The sequence below is a fragment of the Mustela erminea genome, chromosome 18 (assembly GCF_009829155.1).
Source record: "Mustela erminea isolate mMusErm1 chromosome 18, mMusErm1.Pri, whole genome shotgun sequence".
Classification (NCBI taxonomy): domain Eukaryota; kingdom Metazoa; phylum Chordata; class Mammalia; order Carnivora; family Mustelidae; genus Mustela; species Mustela erminea.
In genome coordinates, this window is record NC_045631.1 from 9,859,399 (window position 1) to 9,885,250 (window position 25,852).

Genomic DNA, 25,852 nt, shown 5'->3' on the forward strand with positions numbered 1-25,852 from the left:
CTTTTTTGCTCACCCCTATCTGTAGTGCTCCATTTGAAACAGTGACCATGTCCCATTACTTGTCTGCTTAAAGTCCTCCAGTGGGCCCCCATATCCCTTGGAGTCTAATCCACAGCCCCTGCCTGCAGTCCCCACTACCCCAGCCTTCTCTCCTGCTACTCCCCTTCATTCCCTGCCAGTGACTGCATTGGGAATAGCAAAGTCAGGCCCCAAGGGATAGTGAATTCACTCCTTCACACAGTCAAATAGCTGGGGACTATTTCATTCATTTGTTCCCCTCAGCAAACCCTCTTGGAGAACCTGCTGTCTCTCAGGGAGGCACGCCACACCAGGATGAGCAAACACAGACATAATTCCTGCTCACTGGGAGGTTCATGGTCTAGAGCAGGGGACGACCATATGGCTCCCAAAATAGAAGATCTCCACTGTGAAAGCTACTGTAGAGAGTCACAGTGTGCTCTCAGAGCTTATTGTGGGAGGGGGGTATGGCCAAGCCAGGGGGGACAGCCTGAGAAGGCTCCACGAGGAAAGATAAGAGGCACTAGCTAGGGGCAAAGGGGCAGAGGACATCCACAGGCAGCAGGAACAGTCAGGCAAGGGAAAGAGATGCCCTGGCAGGAGGTGGGGAGCAAGTGGTGAGGGACCCGAGGGGATGAGAGCAAGCAAGAGCCTCAAGACACCAGGCTGGACAGCAGGGCCTCGAGGAGGGCCTGGTGGTGGCCAAGGAGATCCCCACCCAGGTACTCAGCAGCCCAAACCTAGTCACACAAGCCGCTGAGCACATCCCACTGCAGGCGGGCTCCTTCCAGGCAGCAAGGGCTCCAGGTAGCACTGGGGAAGCCAGGACTCCCGAAACCCTTTACTTAAGCTCATCGGTGAGCCCGAGGACAGGTCCCCCCAGGCAGTGGGTACACTAGCGAGCAGTTCTCCAGCCCCCCAGGCTCAATGAAGACTTTTATTCACAACCCAGACCATCCCCCTAAGATACTGACCTATATCTCCTGTAAAAATCCTCCCCAGCAGCTCTGTGGACTCTTTCCAGGGCAAGACGAGTTAGGCTCTCCTCATTAGGAGGTGGCCCCTTGTCGCAGCTCCAGGTGTGCCTCCAAGGGCTGTCTCAAAGGGTGACCCTCTGTCTCCCTGGCTGTCACGTGTCCCCAGCTCACCTCACCCTTGGGAGTATACAATAAATCACTGCTCTCCAGTCTCCTTCTCCCATCTGTTTCTTGCAGCGCCCTTGTCCTGAAATCTACTGGCTAACAAAGTCATCATAGACAAGAGTCCTTTTCTACTGGCTAAATATCTAAACCTAATACATGCTTCTTCCATGAACGGCATCCCTTTGTGATCAAAGCGACCTTGTTAGCCTTACGGACCAGGTGACAGAGTTCTGCCTTCGTTACCGGTAAATTTTCATTTTAGTTTGTAGAGTTGGCTTTATTTTGTTTTCGCGATTTCTCATTTACTCAAGGGAGTCAACAAGTTTCCTTTTAAAATATGTTAGTGATGTCAGTTTTAGGAAATTTGATAAGTAAGCCATGGCAGTTGGCTATGGCAAAAACAATGAGAAAAGGGAATTTGGAGGACTACAGTCTGAGGAATGGTGGTCCCAGCAAAAGGAGAAAGGAAACGGCAGGAGGAATGGAGAGAAGGAGACAGAATGGGAGAGCTGGAGTGATGGAACCAGCACGGGCTTCCAAACGGCTGGATGTGGGAGGGGGTTGGGGGGGCAGTCCCCACCTGTGTTTTTCTTAGAATAGCCCCCTCTGCTTGCCCCCTCCTGAGCATCCCTCTAAATGGGCTCTCAGCTATTACTCTCCTTATCTGGCAGCTTCCTAGCAACGCTCATGATTGGGGATGAGTAATTGGTTAGTGGGTTTGCTGCTCCCACAGGGCTGGTCCCATCCCTCTCCTGCTCACCGTTGTCTCCGCAGGGCCGCGTGCACTGCTTGGCTGGGACTAGGCGCTAGGTATCATCTGGGCGAGTAACTAGATGAATGGCGATTATGAAGGTCAGATGAACCTTTTGAAAATACAGATTAAGGGGAGCGGCTGGGTGGCTCAGTCGGTTAAATGTCCGACTCTTGATTTCGGCTCAGGTTGTGATCTCAGGGTGGTGAGACTGAGCCCCATGTTGGGCTCCATGCTTGGCAGGGGTTCTGCTGGGGATTTTCTCTCTCCCTTTCCCTGTATCCCTTCCCCCATGCTCCCCCAAATAGATAAACCTTTAAAAACAAAATAAAATAAGGAATAAACAGGAACACAGGAAGGGGAGAGGCACAGTGTGTCTGGGGTAGGGTCTATGAGCCACCCAAGTGTGGACCCCTTGCAAACAGCAGGAAAACAGAGAGGGAAGCTGCTTAGAGGTCAGAGCTCAGCAATGAAGCCTCTCAGGTTGAGTTTTCTCAACAAGTTCCTTGCTTCTTTTCCTAAAACATAAGTTAAAACCTGTAAAGAATATGAAAACACTGCCACCCAAATGCTCATGCTTCCTAAAATTTGTCTTGTACTTTCCCAGTTGTAGACCTCTACACCTGGGGTTCTGCTCCCTAAAATTTTCTTGCCTATGGGCGTGGAACGATGCCTGTCTGTCTTCTATCTTACACAAATAATACACAAATACAGACTTACAGAAAAATTCAAACATAGAAATATACAAAGCAAAAGGTGAGAGACCTTGCCCTTAATTCTACTTCCCATAGTAAACAGCTTGATATTATACACCCACTACTTTTTTAAGATGAATTTTTATATACATACAAATTTTAAAAATAGGCAGTTTAAGTTTCTTATTTTTTTGAGAGAACAAGAGCACACATGCAAGTGGTCGGGGGGCAGAGGTGAGGGAGAGAGAATCTTAAGCAAGCTCCGGGCCCAGGGCCAAGCCCGATGATGGGTTTGATCTCACAACCCTGAGATCATGACCTGAGCCGAAATCAAGAGTCAGATTCATAACTGACCAACGCACCCAGGTGCCCTGAGAGTTCAGGTTTCTTAATATAAATAATGAAATTTTAAATGTAAATATGATCACACTTGTATATGCTAACTTGAAAATGTACAGAATTGTTTTGAGATACATTAAAGGTTATTTTACATTTTGGTAGATTTTGTAAAATTGCCATACAAAAAGCTTTATTAATTCTTGTTCCTTATACTTGTGACTGCCAATGCCCATCTTCCATATGTTCTCTTTGACACCGGATAACCTATTTTCAATTTCTGCCAATCTGTTGCAAGGGCAATATTTCATTAGTATTCAAATTTGCATTTCCATGGTACTTACTGACATTGAATATGATAGAACATGATATGTTTATTGATCAGCTATATTTCTTCTCCTACGAATTACTTATTTATAAAAATAAATATAACTTGCCTATTTACAAACTGTCCTTGCCTGGTTTTTCTTTATGTATTTGTCTTTTGCTAATTGATTCATGGGAATTCTTTATTTATAATGGGTAGTAATCGGGGCGCCTGGGTGGCTCAGTGGGTGAAGCCGCTGCCTTCGGCTCGGGTCATGATCTCGGGGTCCTGGGATCGAGTCCCGCATCGGGCTCTCTGCTCAGCAGGGAGCCTGCTTCTCTCTCTCTCTCTGCCTGCCTCTCCGTCTACTTGTGATTTCTCTCTGTCAAATAAATAAAATCTTTAAAAAAAAAAAAAAAAAAGAATAATGGGTAGTAATCCTCTGTGGTGTGTGTTTTGCATGTGTATCTTTGTTACTTGCCTATCTTTCAATGTACCAAGTTTCTTAACACGTATAGAGTCAAATGTTCTTTCTCCATCTCCCAAGACTGTGTGAAAGTTTGTCTTAACCCAAATAGGGAAAGAAGGACACATTTGATTCTACATAAGAAAATATATGATCTATATTTCTTAATACATATTATATAAAATACATACTGTACATTTGTGTGCATAAAATACATACATGTATACATCAAATATTCTCTACACAGATGTATATACATCAAATACTGTTTCCAGTGTTTTGTTTTTTTTTTAATTTAGCTTTTGTTTCCTCACCCTAACAACCCACATAGTGGACATTATCTATCACTATCCCCATTTTACAAATAATAAAACCAAGGGACACATAAGTTAGGACTTAGCAGCCTGCCTCCTGAGTCCACACTCATAGTCAGTACTTCATGTTGGCTCTACACAACGTCCTCTCAATATATCACAAAAGCAACAAAAATTAATAAAATGTGGGGTGCCTAGGAGGCTTGATGGGTTAAGCCTCTGCCTTCGGCTCAGGTCATAGTCTCAGGGTCCTGGGATTGAGCCCTGCATCAGGCTCTCTGCTCAACAGGGAGCCTGCTCCCCACCCCCCCTTCTCTCTCTGCCTGTCTCTCTGCCTACTTGTGATCTCTCTCTCTGTCAGATAAATTAATAAAATCTTTCAAAAAAATTAAAAATTAAAAAAATTAATACAATGAGATAATGGCACAGAAACAGCTGCTATAGATCAAACAGATAACACAGAAAAATCTTTTAACAGAAAAGCTGAGGAACCAGAGAACATAAAGATTTCTCATAAATGATGTTGGGAAAACTGGCATTATTTTAAGTCAGTCTGAGCCCACTTTTCACATCATCCACCCAAATACAAACTAGAAGGAAAAAAAAAATCCCTTAAAAGAGGATAACAGGTCTCTAAGGTAAGAAGAATCAAGGGGAAAAAAAGGACAATTTGGACTATGTGAAAATGTTAAATGGTTACATTTTTAAAAAATTCGTTTTGAAAAGGTGACCAGTAGGCTGGGAAAAATAACTGACAAAAGTATGCCAAATAAATCTTATCAAAAAGATATATAAATTAGCAAAAAAAAAAAAAAAAACCATTAAAATCCTAACAGATGAGCAAAAGAGAAAATAAAACTTATAAACAAATGTGAAAAAAACCATTCAACTTAATTATATTAAAAGAAATGCAAAATTACAAAAAGCTTCTGTTTTGTCTATTTTTTTTAAAGATTTTTATTTATTTATTGACAGACAGAGATCACAAGTAGGCAGAGAGGCAGGCAGAGAGAGAGAGAGAGGGAAGCAGGTTCCCCGCTGAGCAGAGTGCCCGATGTGGGGCTCAATCCCAGAACCCTGGGATCATGACCTGAGCCGAAGGCAGAGACTTAACCCACTGAGCCACCCAGGTGCCCCTGTTTTGTCTATTTTTTAAAATGATACTGTCCTTGGTGAAATGGATGAAATCAAAAGGGGACCTCACACAGAGTGTTGATAAAGAGTAATTCAGCACTATTAAAATAAATGTTCATGTCCCTTTTATCTAGTAATCCCATGTCTGAGAATCTACTCTACAGAAATGATCCAGAAACCTGGGGGAAATCATATGGACAATGTAGTTACTGAAGTTTTTTTTTAAAGATTTTATTTTTAAGTAATCTCTGCACTCAACGTGAGGCTTGAACTCACAACCCCAGGATCAAGAGTCACATGCTTTACTGACTGAGCCAGCCGGGGGCCCCTGAAATATCGTTTATAATAGGAAGAAAACAAACAGCAAAAAAAGGGAAAACAACCCAATTTTCAAGAACAGGGAATATTAAATAATTTATGAAACAATCACTGACCAGAACATTATACATTATTAAAAATAATCGTGACACTAATAACTTTTTTTTAAAGAAAACCCTACAATATAATATCCAGTTGTACAAGTAGAAAAAAATATAGAAATTTTAAGTTGTTTGAGGGTGTGGAATTGAGTCACTATTTTCTCTAATTTCTAAATTTACTGTGGATTTAGAAAGACCCAAGTCCCAATCCCAGCTGCGCCACTCCAATGAGTTATAAACACCTTTCTATGCCTCGGTTTCCTTGCCTATAAAGTGAAAACCATAAATACAGCCACTTTGCAGGAGTGTTTTGAGAATCAAATGAGATAACTTGAGTGCTGTGCCTATCACCTAACAAAAATGTTATTTTTGTCACATGGCAAAGTGTAAACGTGTTTACGTGGGGGGTGGGGGGACTGAAATGAGGAAGCTACTTCACACATAGTGTCTGTTTCCACTTGAAAGTTTAGTATGGTTAGTTTCCTGCTCTCCCTACTTTTGTGGGTTTCTTCTGCTTAGACAACAATTACTTGTAAACCCACTTGGCAAAGGGAAGATTAAAGGAAGTGAAACATCTACTCTCCACTAGAACCCTGTAAAGATACATCATCTGTGGAGCCCAGTAGTAAAGGAACAAAACGGAGCCATATTAGTGAGTCCTGCAGCAGAAACAGGGAATGTATGTCTTTTTTTTCCTTTTGCAGTCTAACAAGGTGAGGAAAATCACATTGTTTGAGTAAACTTAAAACATCAACTTCCTTCATTACTGAGCTAAATATTTTGTCCTAATAAGACAGAGGAAAAAGGGAAAAACAAAAAACAAATCCAAAAAACCCGAAAAACTTCATTTCCAGAAAAACAGAATGGTGAAGAGACATTTCAAAGTAGCCTGTGCCTTTGGCTGGGGTGAGGACGGGGCTGGGGGGTAGGGGAGGGTTAGTGCAAAATACTGTCTAAACAGAAACCGTATAATAAGTAACTTCCTAGAAAAGCCTCTATCTTTGTCACATCTTTGAAGTTCTGCCATCTAGGCCTCATGAGCACAATGTTTGGCCCAGATATTAAGCTCTGGGACATTATCAGGCCCTCTGCAAGATGGGAGGGCACACTCCACAGTGCTCACCTTCAAGGGCAGAGGGCTCTAGAACTTTTCAGGGGCCTAAGAACCAGTCAAGTGGGTGGTTCTCTGTCCCACACTTGCTGAAAAGAATGCACAGAAGCAGCCCTATTCACTTTGGTTGTGAAAACAGACCTCCATAAGCACTAGTAATTAGTACCCACAGGGAGGATTTCTTTTCCCCCAGACTCTATATATTAAAGTCAGCATTAATGATCCTTACTGTGCAAGATGAAAAAAGTAACAGGCAGGGGAAAAAAAGACTATTTTTTTCAAGATATCAAGAAGACGAGTTTCAAATTCATTTTTAGCCCCCCAAAAGCATGAATGTAGCATTCAATGATCTAGTCCATGAATCACATACACAAAAATGTATTAATCAGGCCTTAGTCATATCAGGGTTCACTGGGTATGTTAGACATTATACCTAAAGCAGAAGAACCTCTTCCCCCAGAGAGAGCTATTCTTCTAAGATTTTCCATCCCCATCTTAAATAATAACCAACTATGTACTTACTGCAAAGGCTCTGGCTTCTCGTGCCTCCGGGGAGCTGCTGACCTCAATCAGCAAGTCAGCCGCACTATTCTGGGGTTTGGTGCTGGCCCGGGAGGAAAACCACACTCAAGGGGCCCAGGCAGTGAGCATCTGAGCAAAGCTTCACTCAGGAAGCAGGCGGGCTCCAAGGCTTCTGACAGGCTCCCCCCACCCCACCCCTCCCTGCTCCCTCTCCCTCTCCCTCCCTCCCTCCCTCTCTCTCTCTCTCTCTCACACACACACACACACACACACACTGCAAAATCACTTCTCTCCTACCGGTTCCTGAATACTTAATTTGTACCTCTCTAAAACATAAGGATTTAAAAACATGGGCTGACTAGCATGTTGCTCTTTCAAACCTGAGATATCAAACAGAAGGGAAAAAAAAAAAAAGAAAAGGAAAAAAAAAATCTAGTCTGTCTTCAAAGGTGAGTTTGCCTCGAAGCCTCAGGGCCCCTCACTTGCCATAACCTGTGGGCTGTGGCATGTTCTAGGTGGGATGGGGAAGTCAGGCTAGCTCAGGAAACCTTTCAAAGCAGGCAGTTCTTGTGAGCTGAGTGAAAACGTTCTTAGAGATAAAGCACCTAAACCTCCAAGCCTCTGGTTGTTGACTGAAATTCCCATTTTTTCATTCTAAATATTTTCATACCTAGTTTTGAATTCAGAGAATTCCAGAATTACGCGCACCCTCCTAAAACCTGAGGTCCACGTGTCCTGCTACTTTGGATGGTCTGCACACCCCAGTGACGATGAGCCGTGCCTGTAAAAACAGGGAAGGAATTCATGAAGGTAAACAAGCAACATGGGTCCTATCTGCCCTCAGCAAGAACTGTAGTCATCGGGGCTGAGCTTAGTCACTGCCACGAGGTGGAGGTTTATTGCGATTATACTGGATAATAAGGGTGAGATTTAGCCAAGTATCTCTTACACGGCACGGAGGCTTTACTTAGGAGACAGCATGAGTCTGCAGAGCCTCGGGGACACTGAGTCCCCCCTCATATGCAGACTTTGCTTTTTTTTTTTTTTTTTAAGATTTTGTTTGTTTATTTGACAGACAGAGATCATAAGGAGGCAGAGAGGCTGGCAGAGAGAGGAGGAAGCAGACTCGCTGTGGAGCAGAGAGCCCGATGCAGGGCTCAATCCCAGGACCCTGGGATTATGACCCGAGTTGAGGGCAGAGGCTTCAACCCACTGAGCCACCCAAGCGCCCCAGACTTTGCCTTTCTAACAACAGATCACTAAGTAAGGGGCTGTGGCCATGCAGTTAAGAGCTGGCCTTCCCCTGTGGGCGCTGTTCTTACAAACGTGGCCCATGCCACCCAGGCAAACACCTCTGCCTTTGGTGGCCTTCCCTCTTAAAGAAAGCAGGGGACAATGCATGGGACCTGCTCTCACTGGAGAATATCCATCTACCCAGGGCGGAGCAGGGGCAGGGGAATAAGGGGAGCTAACTCACCTGGGTGTCATCTCTCCCCCGCCCTAACCCCACCACTCGCTTAAGCAAAAGAACAAATTTATTGGCTTGACTAACTGGATAGTGTAAGGATGCATTCGAGCTGGCTTTCAGCCAGGAGACCGGGAGGTTCCAAAGTCATCAGGAACCTGTTTTCATCACCTTTCAGCTCTGTTTCCCCAAGTTCAATGCATTCAAACATGGTGCCCTTGGGATGAGAAAGCCTTTTACGGCAGCATTGCATGATTAGAAGTCTATGGCATTCGAGACCTCAGAAGACAGGCACTCCTCAGAGAAAAACCTCAGAGTGAGACCCTCTCCAGCCCTGTGGTAAGGGAGAGGGACCTGGGTGACTGACAGCCCCACTAGTTATAAGAAGAGCAGATCCCAAAAGCAAAAAAAATGCTGGACTGGCAAAAAAATACAGGCTAGTGCACTGGCTTAAGCCTGTCTTTCTTTCTTTCTTTCTTTCTCTTCTTTCTATCTTTCTTTCTGTCTTTCTTTTTTAAGATTTTATTTATTTATTTGACAGACAGAGATCACAAGTAGGCAGAGAGATGGTGGGGACAGGCTCCCCACTGAGCAGAGAGCCCGATGTGGGGCTCGATCCCAGGACCCTGGGATCATGACCTGAGCCAAAGGCAGAGGCTTAACCCACTGAGGTACCCAGACACCTCTGGCTTAAGGCTTTCATGTGATTGCATCTTACCAATCAGACTGTAAATCTATTACCAGAAGGACATACACAAAGTGTTCAGGGTGGCTATTGTGTGTCATTTCTTTTTTAAATTCACACTGTATTTTCTAGATTTTCTAAAAATTAATAAAAAATTACTAAATTGTATAATAACACAATACATCTAAATAAGTTACTGTATGCTAAACAAGTTCTGCTTATGAGTGAAAATATGTATAGAATATCTATGAATAAATCTGGTAAGAAAATTGCAATCACACCCCCACCCCCAAATCGATAACATTTTACTGAGTAACAGAATAGAGGACTGGATGAAAAAAACATAACAACATACCATGATATCGATTCTTCACAAAATAGTTATATAAATGTATTATAATTCCAATAAAAATTCTAACACGATTAAGAGTTATGAAAATGATGCCTTATAAAACTATCCTAAAATGTACCTGGTAGAGTAATTCTTCTCTATAGAAGATATAGAATAATTTATTCTTCTCTGTAGAAGAATATTGTTGAAAAAAATATGAAAAGGGACTTGTACTGCCAGATATTAATAGAGACCAGAGAAGTAAAATAATTGCAGTGTTGTGGTTCAGGAATAGAAACATCGTAAATGGATCACAACAAATCCCAAAAAAAGAATTAAGATAAAGATAGCATTACTAATCTGAGGATTAAAAAAAAATGGATTGTCTTTAAAAATGGCATTGGGAAAATTGGCTAAACATTTAGAGAGAGAGAAAAAAAAGACTTTTACCTCATACCATGTATCCAAATGATTTCTGATAGAATAAAAATTTAAGTGAAGAAAAAAAAGAAGAAGAAGAAGCAGCATTATCAGAACTAGAAGGAAAGAGGTGGTTCAGTCATTAAGCGTCTGCCTTTAGCTCAGGTCATGATCTCCAGATTCTGGGATCGAGCCCCGCACTGCACTCCCTGCTCAATGGGAAGCCTTCTTGTCCTCCAACTCCCCCTGCTGTGTTCCCTCTCTCTCTCTCTGTCAAATAAATAAATAAATCTTTAAAAAAAAAAGAACTAGAAGGAAAGAGAGGAGATTGTTTATCTGAACAAGGTGAGCAAGGCCTCTCTGAGCCCACACACAAAGGCAGAATACATAAAAAAAAGACAGATTTGACTTTGAAAATAAAAAGCCTCCACAAGGGGCGCCTGGGTGGCTCAGTGGGTTAAGCCGCTGCCTTCGGCTCAGGTCATGATCTCGGGGTCCTGGGATCGAGTCCCGTGTCGGGCTCTCTGCTCAGCGGGGAGCCTGCTTCTTCCTCTCTCTCTCTGCCTACTTGTGATCTCTGTCTGTCAAATAAATAAATAAAATCTTTAAAAAAAAAAAAAGCCTCCACAAACAATGAAAATCCTATAAATAAAACAAAGATGCCAATGGCAAAATGAGACAAACATCTCTGCACCTCTGGTTCAGTTATTCCATTTGTAGGAACGTATCCTATGACAATAATCATGGATGAATGCAAAACTGTATGTGTAGGAGTTATAAACTGATCCTTGATTGTAACAATGACAACAAAGGAAAGAATTGAAAGTCTAATTGGTTACATTATGGTTTATCCATGTAATTAAACACCATGCATCCATTAAAAGTGTACTATATCAATATTCCCTATGACACAGATGTAAAAATCCTTAACAAAGCACCAACAAACCAAATTTAGCAACATATCTAAGGGATTACATACCATGACCAAGTGGGATTTACCCCAGGAATTCAAGGTTGGTCCAACATATGACAACCAATCAACATAATACACCATATTGATAGAATGAAGGACAAAACCACAGGATTTTTCCAATAGAGGCAGAAAAAGCATTTGACAAAATCTAATGCCCTTCCATAATAAAAATATTCCATAAACCAGGAATAAAAAGGAAATTCCTCAACCTGATAAAGGCCAACAATAAACACCACACTTAAGGGTGAAAATCATAAAGTTTTCCTCTGACATCAGAAATAAGATAGAGATGTCTCTGCTCTCTCCACTTCTGGTCAACATTGTATTGGCGTCTTTAGCCAAGGAAATAAGGCAATAAAAAGAAAGGCATCCGGATGGGTAAGAAAAGTATAACTATCTCTATTATCTAATGATCTTCTATGTAGAACATCTCAAAAAATCTTTAACAAAACAAAGCTAATAAACTTATTCAGCAAGGTTGTAGGATACAAGGTCATTATATAAAAATAATTTTCAATTCTACTTACTTGCAATGAACAATCCAAAATAATAACAAAGCAATTCTATTTACAATGACACCAAAAGGGAAGGCATACTTAGTAATATATTTAACAAATTATGTGCACAGTTGTACATAAAAAACTATACAACATTGAAAAATGTTAAAGAAGTCTTAAATGGACTCTCATGTTCATGTATTATAAGACTTAAGAGGACAATAGTCCTCAAATTGATCTACAGATTCAATGCAATACCTATCAAAATTCCAGTTTCTCTTTTTACAGAAATTGACAAGCTAATTCTATAGCTCATATGGAAATGCAAGGGACTCAGAATAATCAAAACAATCTTGAAAAGAAGAACAAAGCTGAAAGACTCTCACTTCCCAATTTTAAAACTTAGTACAAAGCCACGAATTGCATGGAGCACTGTGTGTTCTAAATCTTTATTATTTTTTTAAAAAGGATTATTTATTTATTTGACAGCAAGAGACACAGCGAGAGAGGGAACACAAGCAGGAGGAGTGGGAGAGGGAAAAGCAGGTTTCCCGCCGAGCAGGGAGCTTGACATGGGGCCTGATACTAGGACCCCGGGACAATGACCTGAGCCGAAGGCAGATTGTTAATGACTGAGCCACCCAGGAGCCCCAAGGCACTGGGTGTTCTAAAACTTACTACAAAGCTATAGCAATCAACACTGTTTGGTACTGACACAAGGACAGACATATGTAGATCTGTAAAATAGAACTGAGAGTCCAGAAATGAACCCATACTTTCAGGGAAGGTGATCTTTGACATGAGAGCCAAGACCATTCAATGGGGTAGGAGCAGTCTTTCCAACAAATGGTGCTGGCCAGCTGGATATTCATATTCAAAAAAATGAAACTAGACTATTTCATATTATATACAAAATTACCTCAAAGATGTAACAGCTGAAAACATCTTAGAAGAAAATGTTAAGTGTAAAACTTCATGACCTTGGATTTGTAATGTTTTCATAGAGATCTTAAACACAAGTAACAAACAAAAAATTATGTAAATTAGCCTTCCCAAAGATTAAAAACTCTTGTGCTGCAAAAGGCAGTGAAAAGATGACCCATATATAATAGAAGAAAATATCTGTAAGTCATATATCTGATATATGGGTCTGTTCTCCGGAACATGTAAAGAACCCTTACAACTCAATAATAAAGGGGCAAGTAACTCAACTAACGAATGGGCAAAGGATTCAAATACATACATCTCCAAAGAGAACATAAAATATACAAATGGCCAGGGCGCCTGGGTGGCTCAGTGGTTAAAGCCTCTGCCTTCAGCTCAGGTCATGATCCCAGTGTCCTGGGATCAAGCCCCGCATGGGGCTCTCTGCTCAGCGGGGAGCCTGCTTCCTCCTCTCTCTCTCTGCCTTCCTCTCTGCCTACTTGTGATTTCTGTCAAATAAATAAATAAAATCTTGTAAAAAATATACAAATGGCTGATAAGCACATAAAAAATGTTCACCATCATTAGGCATTAGAGCTAGGCAAATCAAAGCCACATGAGATACCACTTCACACCTACCAGTAATGGGTACCACCAAACAGATACTAACAAGCATTGCCAAGGCTATGGGAAATCGGAACCCTCGTCCATTGTTTGTGGGACTGTAAAATGCTGTGACTACTGTGAAAAAACAGTTTGGCAGTCCCTCAAAAAGTTAAGCACAGAGTTACCATTATGGCCCACAATTCTACTCCTTGCCCCTAAAAAACTGAAAATAAGAATTCAAACAGAAATCTGTACACAAATATTCATAACAGCACTATTTGTGATGGGCAAATGGTAGGGGGAAAAAAACCCCAAAATCCATCAACTGATAAATGGATAAACACAATGTATATCTATACAACAAGATATTATTATCAGTAAAAAGGAATAAAGTAAAAAAAAAAAAAAAGAAATGTTCATCCATGCTACAACGTAGATGAACCTTGAAAATCTTATATTGAGTGAAAAAAGCCAGACACAAAAAGCCACATACTGTATGATTACATTCCTATGAAATTTCCAGAATAGGCAAATCCCTAAACACAGAAAGTAGATTAGTGGTTTCCATGGGATGAAGGGGGGGCATAAAGGGAGAGTGACTGCTAACAGTTCCAGGATTTTGGAGGGGGTGGTGGGGTGACAAGAGGTTCTGGAATTTGATAATGGTGACTGTTGCGCAAGTTTGCGAATATACAAGAAAACCACTGTACCTACACTTGAAAAGGTGAATTTTACAGTAAGTGAATTATACCTCAATTTCTAAAGTAATACTGTAAAATATCTGATGATACAGAATAATGATAACATAGTGGAAAATAGACTATAAATGGTGTGTATAGTAGGAGGCCGTATTCACTCAGGTAAAAGAAAAAGAGACTTAAAGAAACTTTATATATTAAAAATGGCTATTCTTGGCACCCTTGTTGAAGATCAGTTGGCCATGGAGGCATGGATTTATGTCTTATTCTATTGGTTTATATGTCTGTCTTTATGCCAGTACCATACTATTTTAATTACTATAGCTTTGTAGTTTATTTTATTTTATTTTAAGATTATTTATTTATTTATTTATAGAACTTGAGTGGGAAATAGGATGCCCTATCTTTGTTCTTCTTTCTCAGGACTGATTTGGCTATTCCTGTTTTCTTTGTGGTTCCATATGAACTTTAGATTTGTTTTATTTTATTTTTTTAATTTCTACACAAAATACCACTGGGATTTTGATAGGGTTTGCAATAAATCTATAATGGGGAAAGGATAGTTTCTTCAACAAATGGTGTTGGGAAAACTAGGTATCGACATCATAGGACAAAGCCAATGAGATTGGACCCTTATACCATACATCAAATCAACTCAAAATGGATTAAAGACTGAAACATAAGACCCCAAACTGTGACACCCCTAGAAAAAAAAAACAACAGGGTAAAACCTTCATGACATTGGTCTTGGTAATAATTTCATCCATATGACACCAAAACCACAGGCAACAAAAACAAAAATAAACCAGCAGAACCCTACCAAACTAAAAAGGTTTCTGCACACAGAGGAAAAATAATCAACAAAGTAAAAAAGCAACCTACAGAATGCAAGAAAATATCTGCAGAACATAAATATGATAAGGGGTTAATCTCCAAAAGATACAAGGAACTCTGACAATTCAATAGTAAAAAAACAAAACAAAACAACCCCCCCGAATACTTGATAAAAAGATGGGAAAGGACTTGAACAGACATTTCTTCAAAGACATACGAATAGCCAACAGATTATGTGAAAAAAGGCTCAACATCACTAATCGTCAGGGAAATGCAGATCAAAGTCACAGTGAGGTTATCACCTCATACCTGCTGGGATAACTATCATAAAAAACAAAACAAAACAAAACAAAAAAAACTGAAAGACAGCGTTGTTGAGGATGTGGAGCAGTTGGAACTCTTGTACATTACTGGTGAGAATACAAAATGGTGCAGCCGCTGTGGAACAGTGTATAGGACCAAGGGTCCTCAAAAAATTAAAAGTAGAACGGCCTCATGATCCAGCAATCCCACTTCTGGGTATTTATCCAAAAGAAATGAAACCAGGATCTCTGAGAGAGACTGGCACTCCTGTGTTTACTGTGGCATTATGAGTAAGAGTGAGGACATGGAAACAACCTGAATGTCCACTGACGGAGGAAGGGGTAAAGATGTGATATATGCAGACAATGAAATACCATTCAGCTTTTAAAAAGAAGACGAGTCTGCAATATTTAAGAACCTGGCAGAACCTTGACAGCATGCTGCTGAGTGAAATCAAGGAGTCACAGAAAGCCAAAAACTGCATGATCCCACTTACACGAGGTATCTAAAATCATCCAATTCATAAAATCAAAGAGTGGAATGGTGGTTGCCAGGGACTAGGGGAAAGGGCACATGGGGATTTACTAATCAATGAGCATAAAGTTTTAGCCAAGCAAGATGAATAAATTCTAGAGATCTGCTATCCAATAGTGGACCTATAGCCAACAATAATATATTATTGTACATTAAAAAATTTGCTAAGGGGATAGAGCTCAGGTTAAGTGTTCTTACCACAATAAGATAAAATTCAAAAGATAAAATAAATTACTAAAAAAGAGAGAGTTATCTCTAGTTGGTAGTGTTAACTTCCCTTATGCTTTAAAGAGTCTTCTCCACTAATTGCGATGAATATGTAGGAGTTTTACAATTTAAAAAATACTGTTTAAGCATAAGAGCAATTATCTATTATGAGAGCATCAGACTCTCAATACTGATGACTTATACTGCAGAAAGTAAGTTCATTTGACCCAAGGAAGACTTTCTTAATTGCAGAAATAATTAAAGCCTGGATGAGACATCCTTTGCAGGGGCCATGAAATCTCTACTCTTGGATGGTCTAGAACAAGGTAAGACTGGCCTGTAGTGGCATGTCCTGTTGCTCATCTGCATGGAGGCTGGGCCGTGTCCGGGTGGTCTAGATCCAAGAGCTGGATGGATGAATCCAGACCAGTGCTGAAGGAAACCTCTGTGTGGGCTGAGCTCCTGTGTGCCTCAGTGGGAAACCCACCAGTTCTCCAAAGACCAGAATTTCCTAAACCTTAGCCAAAAATGGAAGCCTAAAAATGCTCTGTTTTGCTCTTGCAAAATAAATTTATCAACTCTAAAAATAACTAGGACAAAGCCAAAGATGAAAGTGACTCTGAATGGATTTCAAAGACATGTGTGTCAAATTTTTACAAAGACCGTCATGGTCAGATCCTTAGGACTCTTGGACCCAAGAGAATCTGTTATGAGGCAGCATGAAAGGACACACGCTCAGGAGTGAAAATGGTGAAGATCTTATCTTCATGGGTCTCTAAGCTTCATCCAGTCAGCAAGAGATCCAGTCTTCATTACCGGAAAAGGATTATAAATATAAATTGTTTATCTGATGATTTCAGTAGGTCGTAACGAATATGTTAATCTACTAACTAAATACAATCTGGAACTTGACACATGCACGTAGTATAGAAATACATTGCCCTTCTTTGTAAATATCTATCAAGCCTGACCGTAAACTACTCATTTTAACAGGAACTTGACTTCTATGTTAACCTAACCATCTCTCTCGATGACTTTTTAATTTAGTTTTAAAGCATAACATTTCACTGTGAGAAATTACACAGAGAGAAGTAATTACAGAGGGAGGCACAGCATACGGGGCAAGTCGTGGTTAGGGAAGTTGGCCTTCTTCTGAGCTATGCAGCGAGGTTCATCACACCGTCCCCCAAGAAACATGAAGGGGAGGTTCTTTCTGCAAACGCATGGCTGGGGACAAGAAGTTTGTTGGCTTACAAGTTACCATACGCTGATACATTTTCTTTTTAAAAGGCCCTCCTGGAGTGCCTGATTAATTCACACGCCTGAATCCTGAGAGGTCTGGCAGCCAAGAGGTATGTCTGGCTCTGGAGAGGGACCCTCCCTGCTGTCCTCTGCACCCCAACCCCCGCCCCACCCCCACACTGACCACCTTCTGCGTGGTGTAGCACACCTGCCGCCCACACTTCGCTTCCCTCCCCAGCAGAGTGAGAATGCTGAGTGAGGCTGTGCATATGTTTGAATTTGTTTAATTAGCCAGGAATAGGAAAGCAGCAACTCTTTTGGTTTCCAAGCAGATGTGAAACTAATTTTGGGAAAGAACAAGAGCCCCAGAGAGTTTGAACAATGACTCAGCTTCAGTCCCTCACAATTCCCATCACACTTGGAGACATGCCCATCAGCGACGCTGCTGCCACCAGGATTCTGAATCTGAAAGACGCCTCTCAGACCTCTGTTCTTCTTCTGGTTGTCCCACTACCACACTCCCTCTGGCCTAGTGTGCTCCCCAGTCTCAGGTCCTTTCCCTCCCCTGCCAGACTCGTAGTCTCCCACCTCCCATTTGAACCCCAAGATCCTTCCACCATGCTCCCCACCAGTCTCCAGATGTCTTTACTAAGGCCCTGCTCAGGCAGCCACCAAATCAGGGATTGCCAAATCATACATTCTTTGTTGCCAAACTGGGTCTCCCAGTGGAACTATAAAGACAGAACCTGGGGTGCCTGGGTGGACTCAGTGGGTTAAAGTCTCTGCCTTCAGCTCAGGTTGTGGTCCTGGGATCGAGCCCCGCATGGGATCGAGCCCCGCATGGGATCGAGCCCCGCATGGGCTCTCTGCTCAGCAGGGAGCCTGCTTCCCTTCCTCTCTCTTTGCCTGCCTCTAGGCCTACTTGTGATCAGTCAGTCAAATAAAAGAATAAAATCTTAAAAAAAAAAAAAAAAAAAAGAACCTGCCTGAGGCCATGTGGCCCTAGGTATCCCAGAGCAATTGATTTATGTAACTCTAACTGGCTTCCTGTTGAACCTTCCAAAAAAAAGCATTTATGTTTAAGACTATCTTGGTCAAGCCAGGTGGCTCAGTCATTAGGCGTCTGTCTACCTTCAGCTCAAGTCATGATCCCAGGGTCCTGGGATGGAGTCCCCCATAACATCTGGCTCCCTGCTCAGTGGGAAGCCTGCTTCTCTCTCTCCCACTCCCCCTGCTTGTGTTCTCTCCCCCAACTCCGTCAAATAAATAAAATCTAAAAAAAAAAAAAAAAAAAAAAAAAGGATATCCTGGACAAGTTTAATTCAGAAGGGGAGGGTCATTAGTTTAACTGGGAACATGGGTCAAGCCTTCTTCTCCAAGTCAGCCTTAGCATTAACAAAGCTGATCTCCAATCTCCATCAGTCTGATTCCTGTCTCATGTTTTGTTTGTTTTGGGGTGGTTTTTTTTTTAGGATTTTATTTACTTATGAGAGAGACACAGAGAGAATGAGTTGGAGGGACAGAGGGAGAGGGAGAAGCAGACTCCCCACTGAACAGAGAGTCAACGTGGGGCTCGATCCCAGGACCTTGAGACCAAGACCCAAGCCGAAGGCAGACACTTAACCACTGAGCCACCTGGAAGCCCCCTGACTCATGTTTCTTTGCTGATTCTGAGCTATATTTGTGATGGTGTGGTGGGGAACAATGATGTCAACAGTAATTTTCCAAACCCTGAGCAACCGCCTTTGATCTCTGGTCCCACCTTCCCTGGTATACAGAGGGGCCTTCCCTAAATCCACAGTAAGTGAAAAGAAGAAATGAATACAGAAAAAAGCAGCGGTTAATGAAACGAAAACATTTTTTAGAATGGTCTAGAAGATGAAAAAAACTGAAATTAAAAACAAGAGAAAGGATGTAATTACATGTATGGATTTGTAAATTAGGCGAAACAGATAATTTTCTAGGAAAACACAGATTACCAAAATTAACTCAAGAAGAAACAAACAGTCACACAGAGAAAAGGCAAAGGATAAGAAATGGCAATTCACAAAAGGAAAAATACTAATAAAAATGTGAAAAGATGCTTAGTCTACCTCGTATCCAACAAACATGAACTAAATCCATGTAATGTTTTAAAGTCCATCTCATGGACTAATATATTTGAAAGGGATAAAAAGTGTTAGCAAAAATGTGGGAAATACGCACTTTCACACAATTGCGTGTATGGCTCCTGGAAGGCAGCTGGAGTAGAGATCGTAAAGAGGGCTTTCCATATTTTACTCTATTTCTATATTTGAATTTTTTAAGAATGTGTTTTTTGTTTTATACCTGAAATTTGAACAGTGGAATTCCTAAATCCATATGAATTCCACAAGAATTGATACCAAAGTATTTATTGTATGTTTAAGATTGGAGAACAAAGTAATTTGAAATGAGGAGATAGATCGTAAAATAGTTTATGGATCTGAAACATGGGTGTAGAAAAGGAGAAACAGAAAAATAAGCAACAGGGCGCCTGGGTGGCTCAGTTGGTTAAGCAGCTGCCTTCAGCTCAGGTCATCATCCCAGCATCATGGGATCAAGTCCCACATCGGGCTCCTTGCTCCGCAGGGAGCCTGCTTCTCCCTCTGACTCTGCCTGCCACTCTGTTTGCCTGTGCTTGCTCTCACTCGCTCTCTCTCTGACAAATAAATAAATAAAATCTTTAAAAAAAAAAAAAAAGAAAAAGAAAAATAAGCAACAAAGTGCAGACTGCATATGATACCAAAAACAGCACATGCAAAAACATGAGCTCCCTGAGGACAAAAACTCTGTTCTAGTCACTGCATATCCCTCTGCCCCTTACAGAGTGCCCAGAACGGAATACTTAGTAAATGTTTGCTGAATAAATGAAAGAAAAATGGAACTAAAGAATATCAGAAGGTACTCTGGGAATTTCGATTTCAAAAGAAGCAAATGAAACAATTCTGCTCACATATATTTCCCAAATTTGAAATGTAAAATTATTTTCACTGAAATCTTGTTATATTCTAAATGTAATCAGGAAGTTTGGAATTTAGAATTGCGCTGGTCATTTTTCTGCAGCTGACGTTCAGTTAAAAGAATGTGGTCCATCTTGGTTAGTCTTGTTACTACCTTTTCACAATATATTGTCATTATACTCATGTGCTGGTATTTATAGTTGTTAAAATTCACAGTTTTAGGGGGCGCCTAGGTGGCTCAGTCAGTTGAGCATCTGCCTTTTGCTCAGGTCATGATCCTGGGTCTGGGGATGGAGCCCCACGTAGGACTCCCTGCTTTGTGGGGAATCTGCTTCTCCCTCTGCCCTGTACTCTCTCTCTCTCTCAAATAAATGAATAAGATCTTTTTAAAAAAATTCACAATTTTCGGGGCGCCTGGGTGGCTCAGTGGGTTAAAGCCTCTGCCTTCAGCTCAGGTCATGGTCCCAGGGTTCTGGGATTGAGCCCCACATCGGGCTCTCTGCTCGACGGGGAGCCTGCTTCCTCCTCTCTCTCTCTGCCTATCTCCTCTGCCTACTTGTAATCTGTCTGTCAAATAAATAAATAAAAATCTTAAAAAAAAAATTCACAATTTTCACCTTTTTCTACTTTGTAGCATTACATATGTTCAGGAAAATTAACATAGCAAAGTGGATCAATGAAATGTAAAGGACAGGTTGTGAGTGATATAAATATGACTTTTGGGGCACCTGGGTGGCTCAGTGTGTCAAGCTTCTGCCTTCAGCTCAGGTCATGATCTCGGAGTCCTGGGATCGAGCCCCGCATCGGGCTCTCTGCTTAGCAGGGAGCATGCTTCCCCCTCTCTCTCTCTGCCTGTCTGTGTGCCTACTTGTGATCTCTCTGTGTCAAATAAACAAATAAAAATCTTAAAAAAAAAAAAAAAGGAAAAATTATGACTCCTAACAACAGTAAGATCACTACTGAACAGGACTAAGATGCAAGGTGGAAAGATGCGTGTCCTGTAGGTCGAGTGGTATGCCACATAGGCACTTAAGAAAGGGGAGTGCAAATAGGAAATACACCAGCAAAGCCTGAAAAATTGGGAGTTTATTGGACCATTCACCCATTTGCTCCTAGGCTAGAGCATTTCACTGCTTTTATGAAGCTTCGGAAGGAGTGGCAGTAAAGCACAAATGCCTTTCGTGCCACTTTCAATGTACAATGGCCTCTTTGGTAAACCAAACGAGCTCTGCCTCAAGGGCAAAATAATGTTTCTCAGTGCAAAACTGATGCATTTGTCACCAAAGGAAAAGAACAAAACTCCTGAGGCCTCGCTTAAAGTTGCCCTCTTCAGAGATAAAACACATTCAGACACACACTAATGAAACGTCTTCAGGAAAAGTCCCAAAGTTAATATATGTGTATTTTGGTCAGCAAGAATGCAGACTGAGATATTAGCAAAATTCCTCCATCAAAAAATGCACCAAACCTCAAGGAATCCCAATGGCATGCCACGGGGAAGAGGAACTGTGAGCCTACATGTGGGCTGCCAGGTAATTTCAATTTACCATTGACTGGAACCTCTGTGGATGAATCAGTGCCTTTCATGTGTGAGGTTCATATTGAAGGGCCAAGGCATGCAGTGGAGAAGGAGCCCAGGGACCTGTTGTGTGGGCAGCCAGGAAGAAAAGAGCTGCTAAACAGAATAATTGCACTGGGTACCAATCTACACCACGGCTGTTTTTCTGTAGAACGCTGATGATCTAAATAATCTGATCTTCATTTGGTACTGAAAAAAGGATAAACATTTTGAATCAAACCGCAGTCACAGACAATCTGTCTTTTCAGTGTGCAGTAGGACAGGGAGTACCAGGGTTTGCTTTCCGCTCTGGAATTCACTGCCTGTTAAGGCGAAAGGCATTCACATGGATATCAGAAATGAGGAACAATATAAAACTATATCTTCCTGACATTGAGAAGGCCAAAAAAGGCAATTTCTAGGATCTCAAATGACTGGCTTCCATAGTATAGGTTAAAAATCTATATTTAGGGGCGCCTGGGTGGCTTAGTGAGTTAAAGCCTCTGCCTTCGGCTCAGGTCATGATCTCAGGGTCCTGGGATCGAGCCCCGCATCGGGCTCTCTGCTCAGCGGGGAGCCTGTTTCCCTCTCACACTCTGCCTACTTGTGATCTCTCTGCCAAATAAATAAATAAAATCTTAAAAATAAAGAAAGAAATCGATATTTGGAACAGCCTGAATCCTAGCCAAAATATTGTGATTTCTTTTTTTTAATGCTAGAATGTTTTAGGATAACCCGATGGGACCAAACTGTAAGTAGCTAAGTCTCCACCAGTTCGACTTCCCCAGTGGTGGACAGTTTTCTTTACAAATTGAATAAATTTTTCATATATTATTGCATCCTTTGAAACTACATGGAAATGCTGCAAAGCAATATAAACAAGCATTTTGGGATGGCGAACTCCCTCCGGCACGAGAGACAGGAGATCAAGCTGGAAAGCAAGACAGGGAGCAAACCTCAAACCGCTTTACCTGCCTTTGCTGAGGTGTTTGGATGCAATAACCCTTAACTGGTGAGAACAATTTAAGTAAAGAAGCAAAATGACCAGGTTCACATTTCGGAAAGACTGCTCTGATGTCAGTGTGGAGGACAAACATAAGGGAGTATGAGTGGAGGCAAGGAACCTCCCAACAGGCAATTTAAACACCTTTGATGAGAAATAACCATCTAAGAGTATGACAGCAAAATTCAAAGGAGGTGGAATCAAGAAGATACTGCCATGGAAATAACAGGACTTGATCACCAGTTGGATCTGGGGAGGAAGAAGGAGTCTCCTGGTTTGGGCACAATTTGTTGAGATTGGGAAAACAGAAGGTTGGCCATGTGTACTGGTTATCTACCACTGTACAACAAGTTACCCACACAATTTAGCAGCTTAAAACAACTAACATTTATTACCTCCCAGTTTCTGTGGGTCGGGAATCTAGAAGAGGTTCAGCTGGGTGGTTCTAGGTCAGGGTCTCTCATGAGGCTGCAGTCTGGATGTCAGCAGGGGCCGCATCATCTGAAGGCTTGACCAGGGCTGAAGTTGCACGGGGTTCACTCACATGCCTGGCAAGTAAGTGCTGGTGGTGGGCAGGAGATGTCAGTTCATTTCCCAGTGAACCCCTCTATAGAGCTGCTTAAATAACCTTCTGTTATAGTGCTTGGCTTCCCCCAGATCAAATGATCCAGGAAGGAGAGCTACGAGGAGGCCACAATGTCCCTAATGACCTTGAAGTCTCACACCATCACTTCTGCCTTATTTCACTTGCTAGAAAAGGTCTCTAGGCCTGCCTACGTCCAAGGACAGGGGAGACTTAAACCCTGCCTCTTGAAAGGAAAAGTACAAAGAATGGGTGGATAAATCTTAAAATCATTACACCACATAAGTGGATAATGAATTAAATTCATGCTGTTGGAAATGCCCAAGACAATCAGCTGGTAGATGAACACACCCCTAGGTCATTGCTGAATTTAGCAAGAATAAAGCTTATAAAACGTCAGAGTTAGAAGCAAGGTGACAGAATTAAGGAGAAAATGAAAGATAAAGGAAGTAGGGTCAGGTTACTCCTGTAAATTTCACCTGGAAAGGAAGTCAACAGTTAGCAGTCAGAGTAGGGGATCTGGGTGAACAAAGGTACATAGGTCTTGGTAAAATCCATTGTCCATTAACCTGGGCCAGCGGAGGGACCTCTTGACTTGAGAGAGAAGAAAAAGAAGAAAGAGTGGGTGCTATCTACTGTGGTCCTGTCTCTAGGGCAAACAGATAAGCAACAAACTGTCTGTTAGGAATATTGAGGGGACGCCTGGAGGAACATATCTCAAACTGGTTTGATACTTAAGCCTCCCTACCTTCTCTTGTTGTAGGCAGACTCCGGCTACATCTCCCTAGCCTGTTGTAGTTTTGCCATTCTGACTTACCTACTTTCCCGTTCCCAAACCTCACATAACCCGTACTTCTCCCTGGAAAGGCATTTGATCGGGCTGCCTACTGACAAAGAGTGACTTCAGCTTGTCCTCAGAATCTCTCCTATGGAAAGTACCCATCAATAGCACCGGTTATTATTAAATTATTATTATTAAATCTTGGGGCCCTGCGCTGCTCCCAGTCTGTGGCCTAGTCGGACCCCTGTCTTGACCTCTAGTAGTATGGATGAGATATTAAAATATCTTTGAATCATAGTCTGTTAAATTCCTCAGTGTGGAACAGACGAAACTGTGCTAGTGCTGGTGTTTCTGTATTAGCGCTCCATTTTAGTATCTAGATTCTTTCATGCATTACCTCTCAGTTCCACTAAAACTTGTTTTAATACAATGTTCAATACAAATGTAGTTCCTTTTCTGCTTTTTATGGCCTCCACAAAATTTGACCAACAGTAGATGAACATTAAACTATGGACAATTCATGGAAATGGATACACTGATACCAGCAAGTCCCTATTTTAGCAGTTACCATGGTGACAATGTGCACAAGTGGCTATTTAAAGGTGCCAGTCTTTGAAACATCTTATTAGGCCCAAGATATTAAAACTAATGAAATCGTGGAGAAATTTCTTATTTTTGACATTTTAATGAAGAAGGTGGTTAAACTAGTAATAACTTCAGCTACTATTTTGAAAGCAATGACGACAGGTCAAACACTTTTCTAGGACTTTTTGTTTAAGGTGTCACATTTAATTCTCAAAAAAGCCATGATGGGGCAGGTATTATTTTTTCTCCTCAGAGTAGTTGAGGAAACAGGGTTCAGGGAGGTTATGCAATTTGCTCAAGTTCACACAACTTGTACATAGAAATCCTGCGATTTGCACAGGATCTCACCTAAGTCCAGGCTTCTTCCATTATCCGACATCACCCCTCTAATAATTGGCAACAAATTCTGAGTATAACTACCTTGGCCTCCTGCTGGATATTTCCCCCAAGCTCATACCACCATGCTTTATTTTCTCCATTAATAACCGATCGCAACCAGAAATTTTCTTATTTATTGCCACTCTCTTCACTAAATTATGAACTCAACAAGAGCAGGTTGTCTCTTTTCTCACTGATTATCAGTACCTAGGATGTTATTTAGCATAGAGCCGGTAATCAATAAATATTTGTTGAATTAACAAATGAATTAAAAATTTCAAAGGAAGAAAAAGCATTACAACAAATGCTGATATAAACATACATTTTTTAAAAAGCATTTGACAAGTTTAAGACAGAATTTAAGTTATGATTGTTTTAAAGAAATACGCAAGTGCTTATTTGGGAAATACTGTGCTATATTTTTCCATGCACTATTTCAGTAAAGCATTTAGCAAACTTGCGAGATCATAAAAACAAAGATATGTTTCTATGTTTCTGAAATTGTGCCTAAAAAGTCCCTCTTTAGAAAGACAAATACCATATGATTTCACTCATATGCGGAATCTAAGAAACAATACAAATGAGCACAGGGGAAGGGAAGGAAAAATAAAACAAAAACAGAGAAGGAGCCAAACCATAAGAGACTCCTATCTATAGAGAACAAACTGAGGGTTACTGGAGGTGGGGGGACAGTTGTGGGGGGTGAGCTAAATGGTGATGGGTATTAAAGAGGGCACCTGAAATAATAATACACTATATGTTAACTAACTTGAATTTAAATTAAAAAAAAAAAAATGGGGCGCCAGGGTGGCTCAGTGGGTTAAAACCTTTGCCTTCAGCTCAGGTCATGATCCCAGGGTCCTTGGATCGAGCCCTGCATCAGGCTCTCTGCTCAGCAGGGAGCCTGCTTCCCCCTTCTCTCTCTGCCTGCCTCTCTGCCTACTTGTGATCTCTCTGTCAAATAAATAAATAAAATCTTTAAAAAAAATTTTTTTAAAGTCCTTATTTTTATCAGCAAAATCAATTCAAAGCACGTAAATAAATGTGGT

The 25,852-nt window shown here is 41.3% G+C and overlaps 1 protein-coding gene across 5 annotated transcripts in view; it reads right to left on the reverse strand.

Moving 5' to 3' along the window:
- SPECC1 (sperm antigen with calponin homology and coiled-coil domains 1) overlaps positions 1-25,852 on the reverse strand; it is a 285,593-nt gene that overhangs the window by 219,372 nt on the left and 40,369 nt on the right. For 2 of the 5 annotated variants that reach the window (XM_032320262.1, XM_032320265.1), the window contains exon 1: positions 7,216-7,357. The exons of 1 other annotated variant lie outside the window; for it this stretch is intronic. The gene's annotated coding sequence lies outside the window, so the exon portion shown is untranslated. Of the gene's footprint in view, positions 1-7,215; positions 7,358-7,885; positions 7,997-25,852 lie in introns of those variants that run through there. 2 more of the 5 variants (XM_032320263.1, XM_032320267.1) reach the window with 2 other exon arrangements.